The following is a 12,107-nucleotide window of genomic DNA, read 5'->3' on the forward strand; positions in this document are numbered from 1 at the left end:
TGTGCCTCAGTTCCCTCCTCTGTAAAATGGGGATTAAGACTGTGAGTCTCACGTGGGACAACCGGATTACCCTGTATATCCCAGTGCTTAGAACGGTGTTCTGCACATAGTAAGCACTTAACAAATACCAACATCATTATTATCATTTATCCACTACACCACCTTACTTCCCATTCTCCTTCCACTTGGTTTTCACCCCCACTGAGAATCCTGGGATTCAGGGGCTAGTTGAAAATCCCCAACAGACACATCAGATTACAACTCTGAGAGGAGGTTATTATAAGAATATTCATACAACCACCCTGGTTCTTCAAACAATTTACCCAAACAACTAAGGGTTTCACTTACCTTCGGGAGAGGAGTAGTTGAAGCGCAGCTTTCCTCAAGGCCCTGGATCCCAACTGAAGAAATCACCTCCAGCCAGAAAGGTGGACTTGCCCTAACTCCCCAAAGAAATGCCATCAGAACACACCACAGGTGGTGTGAGTTAATCACTGTTTCTCCCCCAAATTGAACACACCTGCAAGCTCCAAAACATGGGCTACCCAAAGAAACCACACCCACCTCCTGGGTAATGGCCAAGCACCTGTCAGTTTATAGTGACCGGCTCATTTTTTTTTCCTCCCGCACTATAGGCGTCTCCTTCACTTTCTGTAAATCTGGGGGACAATTTTTGGAGTGGTTTTTACCTGGCTGGGCTTCCACCGAGAATTACTGGCCCCCAAAAGGACCTGGCTTCTAATACCGCTTCTGCTGCGTGACGCAAGTCTAGCGTGCAGATTCGGTGGATGTGTTTTTACTTGGCTGGGCCTCCAATTCATTCAGTCGTATTTATTGAGCGCTTGCTGTGTGCAAAGCACTGTAACAAGCACTTGGGAGAGTACGCTATAACAACAGACACATTCCCTCCCCACAGTGAGCTCACAATAATTGGGCCCAGAAGTCAGAATGAACTGGGCTCTAATTCCAACTCTGCCACTTGTCTGCTGTGAGATCTTGGGCAAGTCACTTCACTTCTTTGGGTCTGAGTTATCTCATAAAAGGGTGGTTAAGACTGCGAGTCCTGTGTGGGAAAGGGCCTGTGTCCAACCCATTACCTTGTATATTCCCTAGTGCTTCGTACCGTGCCTGGCACATCATAAACGCTGAACAGATACCATAAAAAAAGAGGAACAGTGTTGCCTAGTGGCTGGAGCACAGGCCTGGGGTCAGAAGGACCGAGTTCTAATCCTGACCCTGCCACCTGCCTTCTGTACGACTCTGGTAAAGTCACTTCACTTCTCTGTGCCTCAGTTACCTCATCTGTAAAATGGAGATTAAGTCTGAACCCCATGTGGGACCTGGACTGTGTCCAACCTGATTAGCTTGTATCTACCCCGGGGTTTAGTACAGTGCCTGGCATATAGTAGGTGCTTAGAGAAGCAGCGTGGCTCAGTGGCAAGAGCCCGGGCTTGGGAGTCAGAAGTCATGGGTTTGAATCTCAGCTCTGCCACTTGTCAGTTGTGTGACTGTGGGCAAGTCACTTAACTCCTCGGTGCCTCAGTTACCTCATCTGTAAAATGGGGATGAAGACTGTGAGCCTCACGTGGGACAACCTGATTACCCAGTAATAATAATAATAATGTTGGTATTTGTTAAGCGCTTACTATGTACAGAGCACTGTTCTAAGCGCTGGGGTAGATACAGGGTCATCAGGTTGTCCCACATGAGGCTCACAGTTAATCCCCATTTTACAGATGAGGTAACTGAGGCACAGAGAAGTTAAGTGACTTGCCCACAGTCACACAGCTGAGAAGTGGCAGAGCCGGGAGTCAAACTCATGACCTCTTACTCCGAAGCCCAGGCTCTTTCCAGTGAGCCACGCTGCTTCCCCAGCCACGCTGCTTCCCCGTCTACCCCAGCGCTTAGAACAGTGCTCTGCACATAGTAAGCGCTTAACAAATACCAACATTATTACTTAACTTCTCTGTGCCTCAGTTCCCTCATCTGTAAAATGGGGATGAACACTGTGAGCCCCACGTGGGACAACCTGATTCCCCTGTGTCTATCCCAGCGCTTAGAACAGTGCCCTGCACATAGTAAGCGCTAAACAAATACCAACATCATTATTATTCATAAATCCCCACAAAAAACCCAACTCAAGTCTAACATGCAAATTAGGTGGCTGTGATGGACACTCAGGTGCAAAATGAACTTCTGGTGAGGAGTCAGTGCAGACACTAGGTGGCAGCAAAACACTCATGCAAACATTTCCCTTTTTTTAATGGTATTTAATAATGTTGGTATTTGTTAAGCGCTTACTATGTGCCGAGCACTGTTCTAAGCGCTGGGGTAAACACAGGGGAATCAGGTTGTCCCACGTGGGGCTCACACTTAATCCCCATTTTACAGATGAGGGAACTGAGGCCCAGAGAAGTGAAGTGACTTGCCCACAGTCACACAGCCGACAAGTGGCAGAGCTGGGATTTGAACTCATGAGCCCTGACTCCAAAGCCCATGCTCTTTCCACTGCGCCACGCTGGTATATGTTAAGCACTAACAATGTACTAAGCGCTGGGGTAGATACAAAAGAATCAGATTGGACACAGTCCATGTTTCAGCTGGGGCTCGCAGTCTTCACCCCCTTTCTACAAACGAAGCAACTGAGGCACAGAGAAGCCAAGTGACGTACCCAGGGACACACAGTAGACAAGTGGGGGAGCCGGGATTAAAACGCAGGACTTTCTGACTCCCAGGCCCCTGCTCTATCCTCTAGGCAATGTTGCTTCTCTAATAAAAAATGGTGGTATTTGTTAAGCGCTTACTATGTGCCAAGCACTGTTCTAAGCGCTGGGGGATACAAGGTAATCAGGTTGTCCCACGTGGGGCTCACAGTTTTAATCCCCATTTTACAGATGGGGTAACTGAGGCACAGAGAAGTTAAGTGACTTGCCCAAAGTCACACAGCTGGCAAGTGGCAGAGCCGGGATTCAAACCCATGAACTCTGACTCCCAAGCCCGCGCTCTTTCCACTGTACCACACTGCTTCTCTTGGATATTTCTTTACAGACATATACTGGATGTCCAAAGCCCACAATAGGCAAATTCAATAATATTTATTGAGCGCTTACTATGTGCAGAGCACTGTACTAAGCACTTGGAATGAACAAATCGATATCCGATAGAGACAGTCCCTGCCCTTTGACGGGCTCACGGTCTAATCGGGGGAGACAGACAGACAAAGAACAATAGCAATAAATAGAATCGAGGGGATGAACATCTCATTAAAACAATAGCAAATAAATAGAATCAAGGCGATGTACATTTCATTAACAAAATAAATAGGGTGATGAAAATATATACAGTTGAGCGGACGAGGACAGTGCTGAGGGGAGGGGAAGGGAGAGGGGGAGGAGCAGGAGGAAATGGGGGGAAAAGAGGGTTTAGATGCGGAGAGGTGAAGGGGGACGGTAGAGGGAGAAGGGGAGCTCAGTCTGAGGAGGTCTCTACAGATACACCATCTACTAGTTATTGGAGAAGCCCAACCAATCACCCAATCCAATATTATGACCATTCACTAGTGGGAATTTGAATCCCTCACTAATAATTATGATACTTGTGGGTATTTTTAAAGTGCTTGCTATGTACTAAGGATTGTTCCGAGCACCATAACAGCTATAGGATAATTAGGTCTTACACAGTTCCTGTCCTAATGGGGCTCACAGACTCAGTATGGAATCCCCAGATTTTGCATCCCCATTTTACAGATGAGGAAACTAAGGGCCAGGGAAGTCAAATAACTCATCCAAATTCACATTGCAAGCAACTGACTCCTCTGACTACCAGGTCCATAGTCTAATCATCAGGCTACACTATTTCTCCTTGCCCCTTTCCACCCCCACTCCAAGCTCATCCTCCCCTGCGCATCCCGAACACAGACAGGAAGCTCAATTTCTCTAGTTTAGCTGGGGTTCATCCCAGGGGCAGAGAGTTTAGGAAGAATTAGTCCAGCCCGGCTCTCCTGCCCTGGTTCTCTGCTGTTTCCAGCTGAAACAGAGAAACTCTCATTAAGCCACTTGACTGCCCCTCCTAGAACAAAGTAATGATATCACCTTCTTCACTTAAACTGAAAGTATCTTAGAGAATCTGTTATTCAGTAGAGAAGCAGCATGGTGTACTGGAAAGAGCCCGGGCTTGGGAGTCAGAGGACATTGGTTCTAAACCCAGCTGCCCAACCTGTCTGCTGTGTGACTGTGGACAAGTCACTTAACTTCTCTGTGCCTCAGTTACCTCATCTGTAAAATGGAGATTAAAAGAGTAAGCCCCCACAAGGGACAACCTGATTACCCGGTATCTACCCAAGTGCTTAGAACAGTGCTTGGCACATAGTAAGCACTTAAAAAATACCATAATTATTACTATTCAATCAACCCATGGTATTTATTGAGTGCCTCGTGTGTACAGAGCACTGTACTAGCTCTCATTCAACCACTCTCCCAACCGCTGCCTTCTTCCCCTCAAGAAATCTGGAAACCAGTTTCACTGCTTTGCCAAAAACAGCCCAGAATGAACGATGAGGTAGAAGAAGTTGACTAATTCTGCTTAAAACTTCTGCCCCTCTTCTTCCCTCTGATTCTGTGCTGCTTTGGGTTGAAGCAGCAAAACCCTCTTTCTGGATCCAGGTGGAAGAGGAGGAAGTTGCCATGGCTGCGGCTGTCTAGAATCTTAGCTCAACCACCAGCTGAGATTGTTGGATTAAAATGGCCTGCATTCCTTTTCAAAAAGGCAGCTGAACTTTAAAAGATGACTGCCATGATAAAACTATCTTGTAAAATTAATTCATTCAATAGTATTTATTGAGCGCTTACTATGTGCAGAGCACTGCACTAAAGCACTTGGGATGTACAAATCGGCAACAGAGACAGTCCCTGCCCATTGATGGGCTTACAGTCTAATCGGGGGAGACAGGGATGTATCGACTAATTTTGTCCTTTCCCAATTCATTCATTCGATCATATTTATTGAGCACTTACTATAAATGTAATGGACACATTCCCTGCCCACATGAGCTTACAGTCCAGAGACAAGTTTACAGTCTAACCAAGTACTTAGTTCAGAGTTCTGCACACAGTAATAACAATTCATAATTGCAAGTGGCCAAACTGGGATTAAACCTAGTTCCTCTGACTTCCAGGACTGTGCTTTTTCATTAGGTCATGGTTCTCAAGGTCACGCAGTAGGCAAATGGTAGCATGGGGATTAGAACCTAGATGTTCAACAAATAGAAGAGATACTCAAATACATTTGATTGAGCTCAAAGGTGGGCGGAGATATTCAGAAGGATTTAGCCTTCTACAAGGTGCTTCATGAAGAAAAGAGAGCTGTTCTTTAACTTAAATTGTTCCAATTTTTGACAAAAGTTGAAATTCACTCCCATGTCACCAGATCAAGCTTTTACTTCTCTAGTCTCCTGCAAAGATTGATAATCACATTAAAACTCCAGTTTAATGTTGTGATGCTATGCTCTTAATTACTTGAATAGGTAATAAAATATAGTTTAATGATGCTTAATGTTAGAGTATTGCAAGTGAGAGAAACAGCATGGGGTAGTGGAAAGAGCATGGAAATGGGTTCTAATCCTGACCATGCCACTTGCCTGCTGTATGACCCTGGGCAAGTTATTTTACTTCTCTCTGCCTTAGATCCTTCATCTGCACAATGGAGATTCAATATTGTCTTCCCTCTTTGTCTTGTCTCATGCTGTCAAGTCATTTCCAACCCATAGCGACACCATGGACACATCTCTCCCTTGTGAGAAAAGCAGCGTGGCTAAGTGGAAAGAGCCTGGACTCGGGAGTCAGAAGTCTTGGGTTCTAATCCCGGCTCCGCCATTTGTCTGCTGTGTGACCTTGGGCAAGTTACTTGACTTCTCTGTGCCTCAGTTACCTCATCTGTAAAAATGGGGATAAAAAAGTGTGAGCCCCACATGGGACAGTCTGACTACCCTGAATCTACCCCAGTGCTTAGAACAGTGCTCCGCACATAGTAAGCCCTTAACAAATACCATAATTATTATTATTATTATCTCTTCCAGAACGCCCCACTCTCCAACTGCAATAGTTCTGGAAGTGTACCCATAGAGTTTTCTTGGTAAAAATAAGGAAGTGCTTCGCCATTGCCTCCTCCTGCGCAGTAAACTCGAGTCTCCACCCTCGACTCTCTCCCATGCCGCTGCTGCCCAGCGTGGGTGAGTTTTGCCTTGTAGCAGATTGCCTTCCGCTCGCTAGCCACTGGCCAAGCTAGGAATGGAATGAGTATGCCTCTGCTCGACTCTCCCTCCCGTAACCGAGACTGGTAGAGTACTGGAAGCTCTCCAGGTGCGACTCTGAGAGGGGTCCGCCTTCCTACTTAGACTGTAAGTTCCACTGGGGACCTGATGATCTTGTATCTACCCCAGCACTTAGTCCAGATCTTGGCACAGAGTAAGCTTCTTCCCCTTCAAATGCCATCAGGTTGTTTCCAACCTATAGCGACTTCACGGACACACCTTCTTCAGAATGTCCCATCTTCTGTCATGAGGTCGTTCTGGGTATGTGGACCCATAGACTTTTCTTGGTAGTTCTTGGTAGTTTTTAGCAGTAAAAACTGGAGTCTATGCCACTGTCTTTGGTCAACAATTTTGATCACTCGATCATCCACCTATGACTCTTTCCCATGCCGCTGCTGCTCAACACAGGTGAATTGACTTTGACGCTTTGGCTTAGACCTTTCCAATATGGGTAACTCTATTTGGCATAACTCTAAACTTCATCAGTGTACGCAAACCCTCCTGCCATGATAAGGTGTCGATTCATAGGAGAGACAGAGTAAGCACATGGCAAAAAACTATCATTATTAGTAGTAGTATTTTATCATGAATTTCATATTTTTCCAGAGGTTCTGGAATGGATCCCATATGTAAGATAATGGGAAAAAGTACCTCACCTTTCGTTCTCGCTTTTGAGGAACCTATCTTGGAGCCTGCCTGAGAATGCAAATGCGCATACAAACACACACACTGGGTCCAAAACTCCCATGGAATTAGTAGACTGTTCTTTTAAAGCAGGACCACTTTGTCCACCCATTAAAGGCTGGTTGGAAATTTCAGAGTTGCTTATTGCTATTCATAACAGGGATATTTACTAGAAAAGTGGCACTTAAGCCCAGCCGGGAACCTTCCAACCCCTGTGTCAATCCCTACCTCCTACTTAAAGTTTCCTCCCCCTTCAAGTCAGCTGATCCAGAGTTCTCCCTTCTCTTTAAAACCCTTCTGAAATCCCACCTAGTGCAGGAGGCTTTTTATCACTAACTTTCCTTTTCCCCAGGCCTCATCCTCCCTGAGATGTAGCAGCTCAGCTCCTTGGCATCACCTTAGTCAATCATATTTATTGAGTGCTTACTGTGTACAAAGCACTGTACTAAGTGCTTGGGAGAATACAATGTAGCAATATTAACAGACACATTCCCTGCCCACAGTGAGCTTACAGTCTAGAGGACTTTTGCACTGAGAGCTTTCCTCTTCATTTGGGTGGCACTATATATAGTCTGCTATCTGAGGAGTTTGCACTCACCTAGGGTCAGTTTCCTTGCCTGTCTTTTGGATTTCTTTCATTCAATCACATTTACTGAGCGCTTACTGTGTGCAGAGGACTGTACTAAGCGCTTGGAAAGTACAATTCGACAACAGATAGAGACAATCCCTACCCAACAAGGGGCTCACAGTCTAGAAGACGGGCTCACTTGCCGAGTCTGACAGTGGATTTCATGTAAGTGCCTAGTCTGACAGTACTGACTTGGATGGGGCTTCCTTCCCCTTGGACCTTTTCCTTGCACCAATCCAGCTTCTGCCCTGAGCTCTGGAAGGCAGAGAGGTGTAGGAGAGAAATGAAGAGAGAGAGAGAGGAAGAAAGAGATGGGGAGGGAGAGAGAGAGAGAGGGAAGGAGGAAGAAAGGGAAAGATAGGGAAGGAGGAAAGGAAGATTTAGGGAGGGAGAGAAAAAAAGGGAGGGAGGAAAAGAGAGGGATGGAAAGAAAGTAAAGCTGATAGTGAAACTGGAGAGAAACTGAAGATTTGGAGAGGAAGAAAAGGTCAGTAGTCACTCAGCCAGGCGCCATGAAGGGTCAGGAAGAATGTGAAAGGACCAACACTGCAGGAGCTAAATGGCGAAACAGCAGGGAGGAGAAATTGCTCCCAGCAGAAAAAAATAGCAGACTGTGTACTCATTAAACCCCTAAACCTTCTAACAAATCAAGGCTCTCTCCCTCCTCCTGTTCTCACTGGAGGTCCCGCAGAGGCCCTCGGGGAATGCATTTACTCTTGACAAATTCTTACCAGACAGGAGCAAAAGACAAATTGGAGGCAGAGCACTTTCCTTTTTTCCTAAGGACCGGCCAGCCCCGGTGCTCAGTCTGATACCGATTATCCTAGTTTTAACAACAGATTCTGAAAGATTTTGGATTTAGAGTCTCAGAGCGCCAAAACAGTTCCCTCTGAATATGGAAAAACACTGCAAACAAGTCGGGCAGGGAACGTGTCTGTTTATTGTTATATGGTACTCTCCTAAGCACTTAGCATAGTGCTCTGCACCCAGTAAGCATGCCATAAATACAGTTGAATGAATGAATCGGATTAAATGAGGTCATTTTCCAATGGTGTAGGAGGTGAGGGGAATGCCAATAATAAATAAATCAATTAATGGCATTTATTGAAGATTTTTCAGCTTTCGGAGTTGACAGAGTTGAGAGTAACCCTCAGTCAGACTCCAAGCTCAGTCAGAAGCCACACTTGAGAGCACAGTCTGACTGAAAAAGCCCTGCAGCAATAATAAACAGTAGCGGACTCTGTCAAAGGCTTCTTATATGCCAAGTACTCTACTAAGTACCAAGTACTTGTTTATCCTTACAAGATAAACGGGTCAGTCCTGCCCCCAGATGAGGCTTACAGTCTAAGAGGGAGGAAGAACAGATATTGAACCCCCATTTCACAGATGAGGAGACTGAGGAACAGAAAGGTCAAGTGACATGCCCAAAGGTACACAGCAGACAAGTGGCGGAGCTACGATTAGAACAAGCTTCCAGGCCGCTGCTCCTTCCATTAGGCCACAATGCTTTGAGGGTGGAAGACAGTGGAGTTTGTTTCATAGAGAAACAGCGTGGCTCAGTGGAAAGAGCCTGGGCTTGGGAGTCAGAGGTCATGGGTTCGAATGCCACTCTGCCCCTTGTCAGCTGTGTGACTGTGGGCGAGTCACTTCACTTCTCTGTGCCTCAGTTCCCTCATCTGTAAAATGGAGATGAAGACTGTGAGCCTCACGGGGATCAACCTGATGACCCTGTATCTCTCCCAGCGCTTAGAACAGTGCTCTGCACGTAGTAAGCGCTTAACAAATACCAACATTATTATCAGGGTATGGTTCCTTGCAGCCTAAAAAGCTAGTTGCAAAATCTCCTTTTCACTGATTTCGAACGAAGTTGCCACCACTGAGTGTGTTTTCAATTTCCAGTCAGTTTTGCTCGGTGCAGATTTGGTCATTGCAGGTTTTCATCTTGGAATTGGGACAATTTTACCAGCCCACAGTGTAGTTTATACCCCCAAAGGTCTGGAATTCAATTAGATCTTCCCTTCCAAGCGGGTGAAAGAGCGAAGAGATTAAATAGGATATGTTATTTCCAATTTAAGAAGCAGGGTGTCCTAGTAGATACAGCAGAGGCTTCAGAGTGGGAAGGACTCTGTCACTTTTTGGCTATATGACCTTGGGCTAGTTACTTAACTTCTATGTGCCTAAATTATCTCATCTGTAAAATGGGAATTAATACTGTGAACCTTATGTGGGAGAAGGACTGTGTCAAACCTGATTAACTTGGATCAGTGCTTAGTACAGCACGAGGCACATAGAAAGTGCTTAATAAATATCATAAAAAATTAGAGATTGAAAACTAAATTAGCCCCGATGCCCTTCCCGCAGACAATGAATGTTGGTAGATTAGATTGCTTTCTACACAACCAAGGGTGGAATGAATTCTGGATGTTGAGGACCAGGCTTTGACAGTTCTATTTAAGTAATGTCAAACACAAAGCACACAGTCAGTTGAAATAATCGCTCTTCACTCAAAACTACTTATTATACTATTACAGTGATACTATTGAGAAGCAGTGTGGCCTAGCGAAAAGAGCACGGGCCTGGGAGTCCCAGGATCTGAGTTCTAATCCCAGTTCTGTTAATCACTTTTTGTGTGACCTTGGAGAAGCCACTTAACTTCTCTGTGCCTCAGTTTCCTCAACGGTAAAACGGGGATTAAATACCCGTTCTCTCTCTTACGTAGACTGTGAGATCCATGTGAGGCAGAGACTCCTTCTGACCTAATTAGCTTGTACCTACCCCAGCTCTTAGAACAGTTAACAATTTCCCCTTGATTCTATTTATTTCCCCTTGATTCTATTTATTGCTATTGTTTTTGTCTGTCTCCCCCGATTAGACCGTAAGCCCGTCAATGGGCAGGGATGGTCTCTATCTGTTGCCGATTTGTACATTCCAAGAGCTTAGTACAGTGCCCTGCACATAATAAGCGCTCAGTGGAAAGAGCATGAGCTTTGGAATCAGGGCTCATGAGTTCAAATCCCAGCTCTGCCACTTGTTGGCTGTGTGACTGTGGGCAAGTCACTTAACTTCTCTGTGCCTCAGTTCCCTCATCTGTAAAATGGGGATGAAGACTGTGAGCCCCACGTGGGACAACCTGATTCCCCTATGTCTACCCCAGCGCTTAGAACAGTGCTCGGCACATAGTAAGCGCTTAACAAATACCAACATTATTATTATTATTAATAAATACTATTGAATGAAATACTATAAAGAAAATGTCTAGAGGCTTTCTCTCCAGCTAGCTCCTCGTGAGGTTGGTAGGGGGAGGGGTCCGATTTCTTGCTGGGGGTGTTGGACCAGAAAAGATATGTGGTCTCCTCTCTGAAGGCTCACTCTAGTCTCAGCCACGGCAAGCCTACTGGTGAAAGAAACTAAGATGAGAATGAAACAGAGTGGAGACCCTTCTCAGACATCAATCAATCGATCGATCAATCATTTATTGAGTGCTTACTCTGTGCAGAGCAGTACACTAAGTGCTTGGGAGAGTACAATACAATAGAGTTAGTAGAACTGTCCCCTGCCCACAGGTTTTCATTCTCAATGGGGTGACGGACATTAAAATAAATTACAGATATAAAGCTCACTGCTGTTTGTTCTCCAGGGGGTTAAAAAGCCCCGTCTTCACTGTCAGCATTCAGATAACAAAAGCCTCATATTGAAGAATAGTGGCCAACCTATCATGAATTACTTGTTTTGGCATTCATTTCCTTCTCAAGGTTCCTTGTGGGACAGGAACTGTGTCTTGCTGATTTTACTGTATCCACTCCAATATGGCCCAGAATCTGCATGGCCTAGTAAAAAGAGCACGGGTCTGGGAGTATAGAGGACCTGGGTTCTAACCCCGGCACCACCATGTACCTGCTGTTCAATCTTGGGCGAGTCACTTAACTTTTCTGTGCCTCAGTTCCCTCATCTGCAAAATGGGGACACAATCCCTGTTCTCCCTCCTACTTAGACTGTGAGCCCCATGTGGGACCTGATTATCTTGCTTCTACCCCAGTGCTTAGTACAGTGCTTGGCACACATTAACCACAGAACAAATACCATTATTATAACAATGATAACCATGGATGGCATTTGTTAAGCACTTACTATGTGCGAAGCACTGTTCTACGAGCTGAGGGGGGATAAGAGGTGATCAGCTTGTCCCACGTGGGGTTTACAGTCTTAATCCCCATTTTACAGATGAGGTAACTGAGGCACAGAGAAGTTAAGAGATTTGCCCAAAGTCACACAGCTGACAAGTGGCAAAGCCAGGATTATCAACCCATGACCTCTGACTCCCAAGCCGGTGCTCTTTCCACGGAGGCACGCTGCTTATAAATTGTTACCCCAGCACTTAACAAATATTAACAAATACCACAGTCGTTATTATTCCTTAGGTACCTCCTGCTGCCTTGCATGCATTTAGTGACTTTCCTTTTGTTTTTCTCATCCCGCAGCAGATTGCAT

At 45.5% G+C, this 12,107-nt stretch overlaps 1 non-coding gene across 1 annotated transcript; it reads right to left on the minus strand.

Moving 5' to 3' along the window:
• Positions 1-6,236: 6,236 nt before the first annotated feature.
• Positions 6,237-6,374, minus strand: LOC114816943. The gene has a single exon (XR_003764757.1). It is a non-coding gene; the product is annotated as a small nucleolar RNA SNORA7 (small nucleolar RNA).
• Positions 6,375-12,107: the final 5,733 nt, after the last annotated feature.

This window comes from Ornithorhynchus anatinus, chromosome 1, assembly GCF_004115215.2.
Source record: "Ornithorhynchus anatinus isolate Pmale09 chromosome 1, mOrnAna1.pri.v4, whole genome shotgun sequence".
Taxonomy (NCBI): Eukaryota; Metazoa; Chordata; class Mammalia; order Monotremata; family Ornithorhynchidae; genus Ornithorhynchus; species Ornithorhynchus anatinus.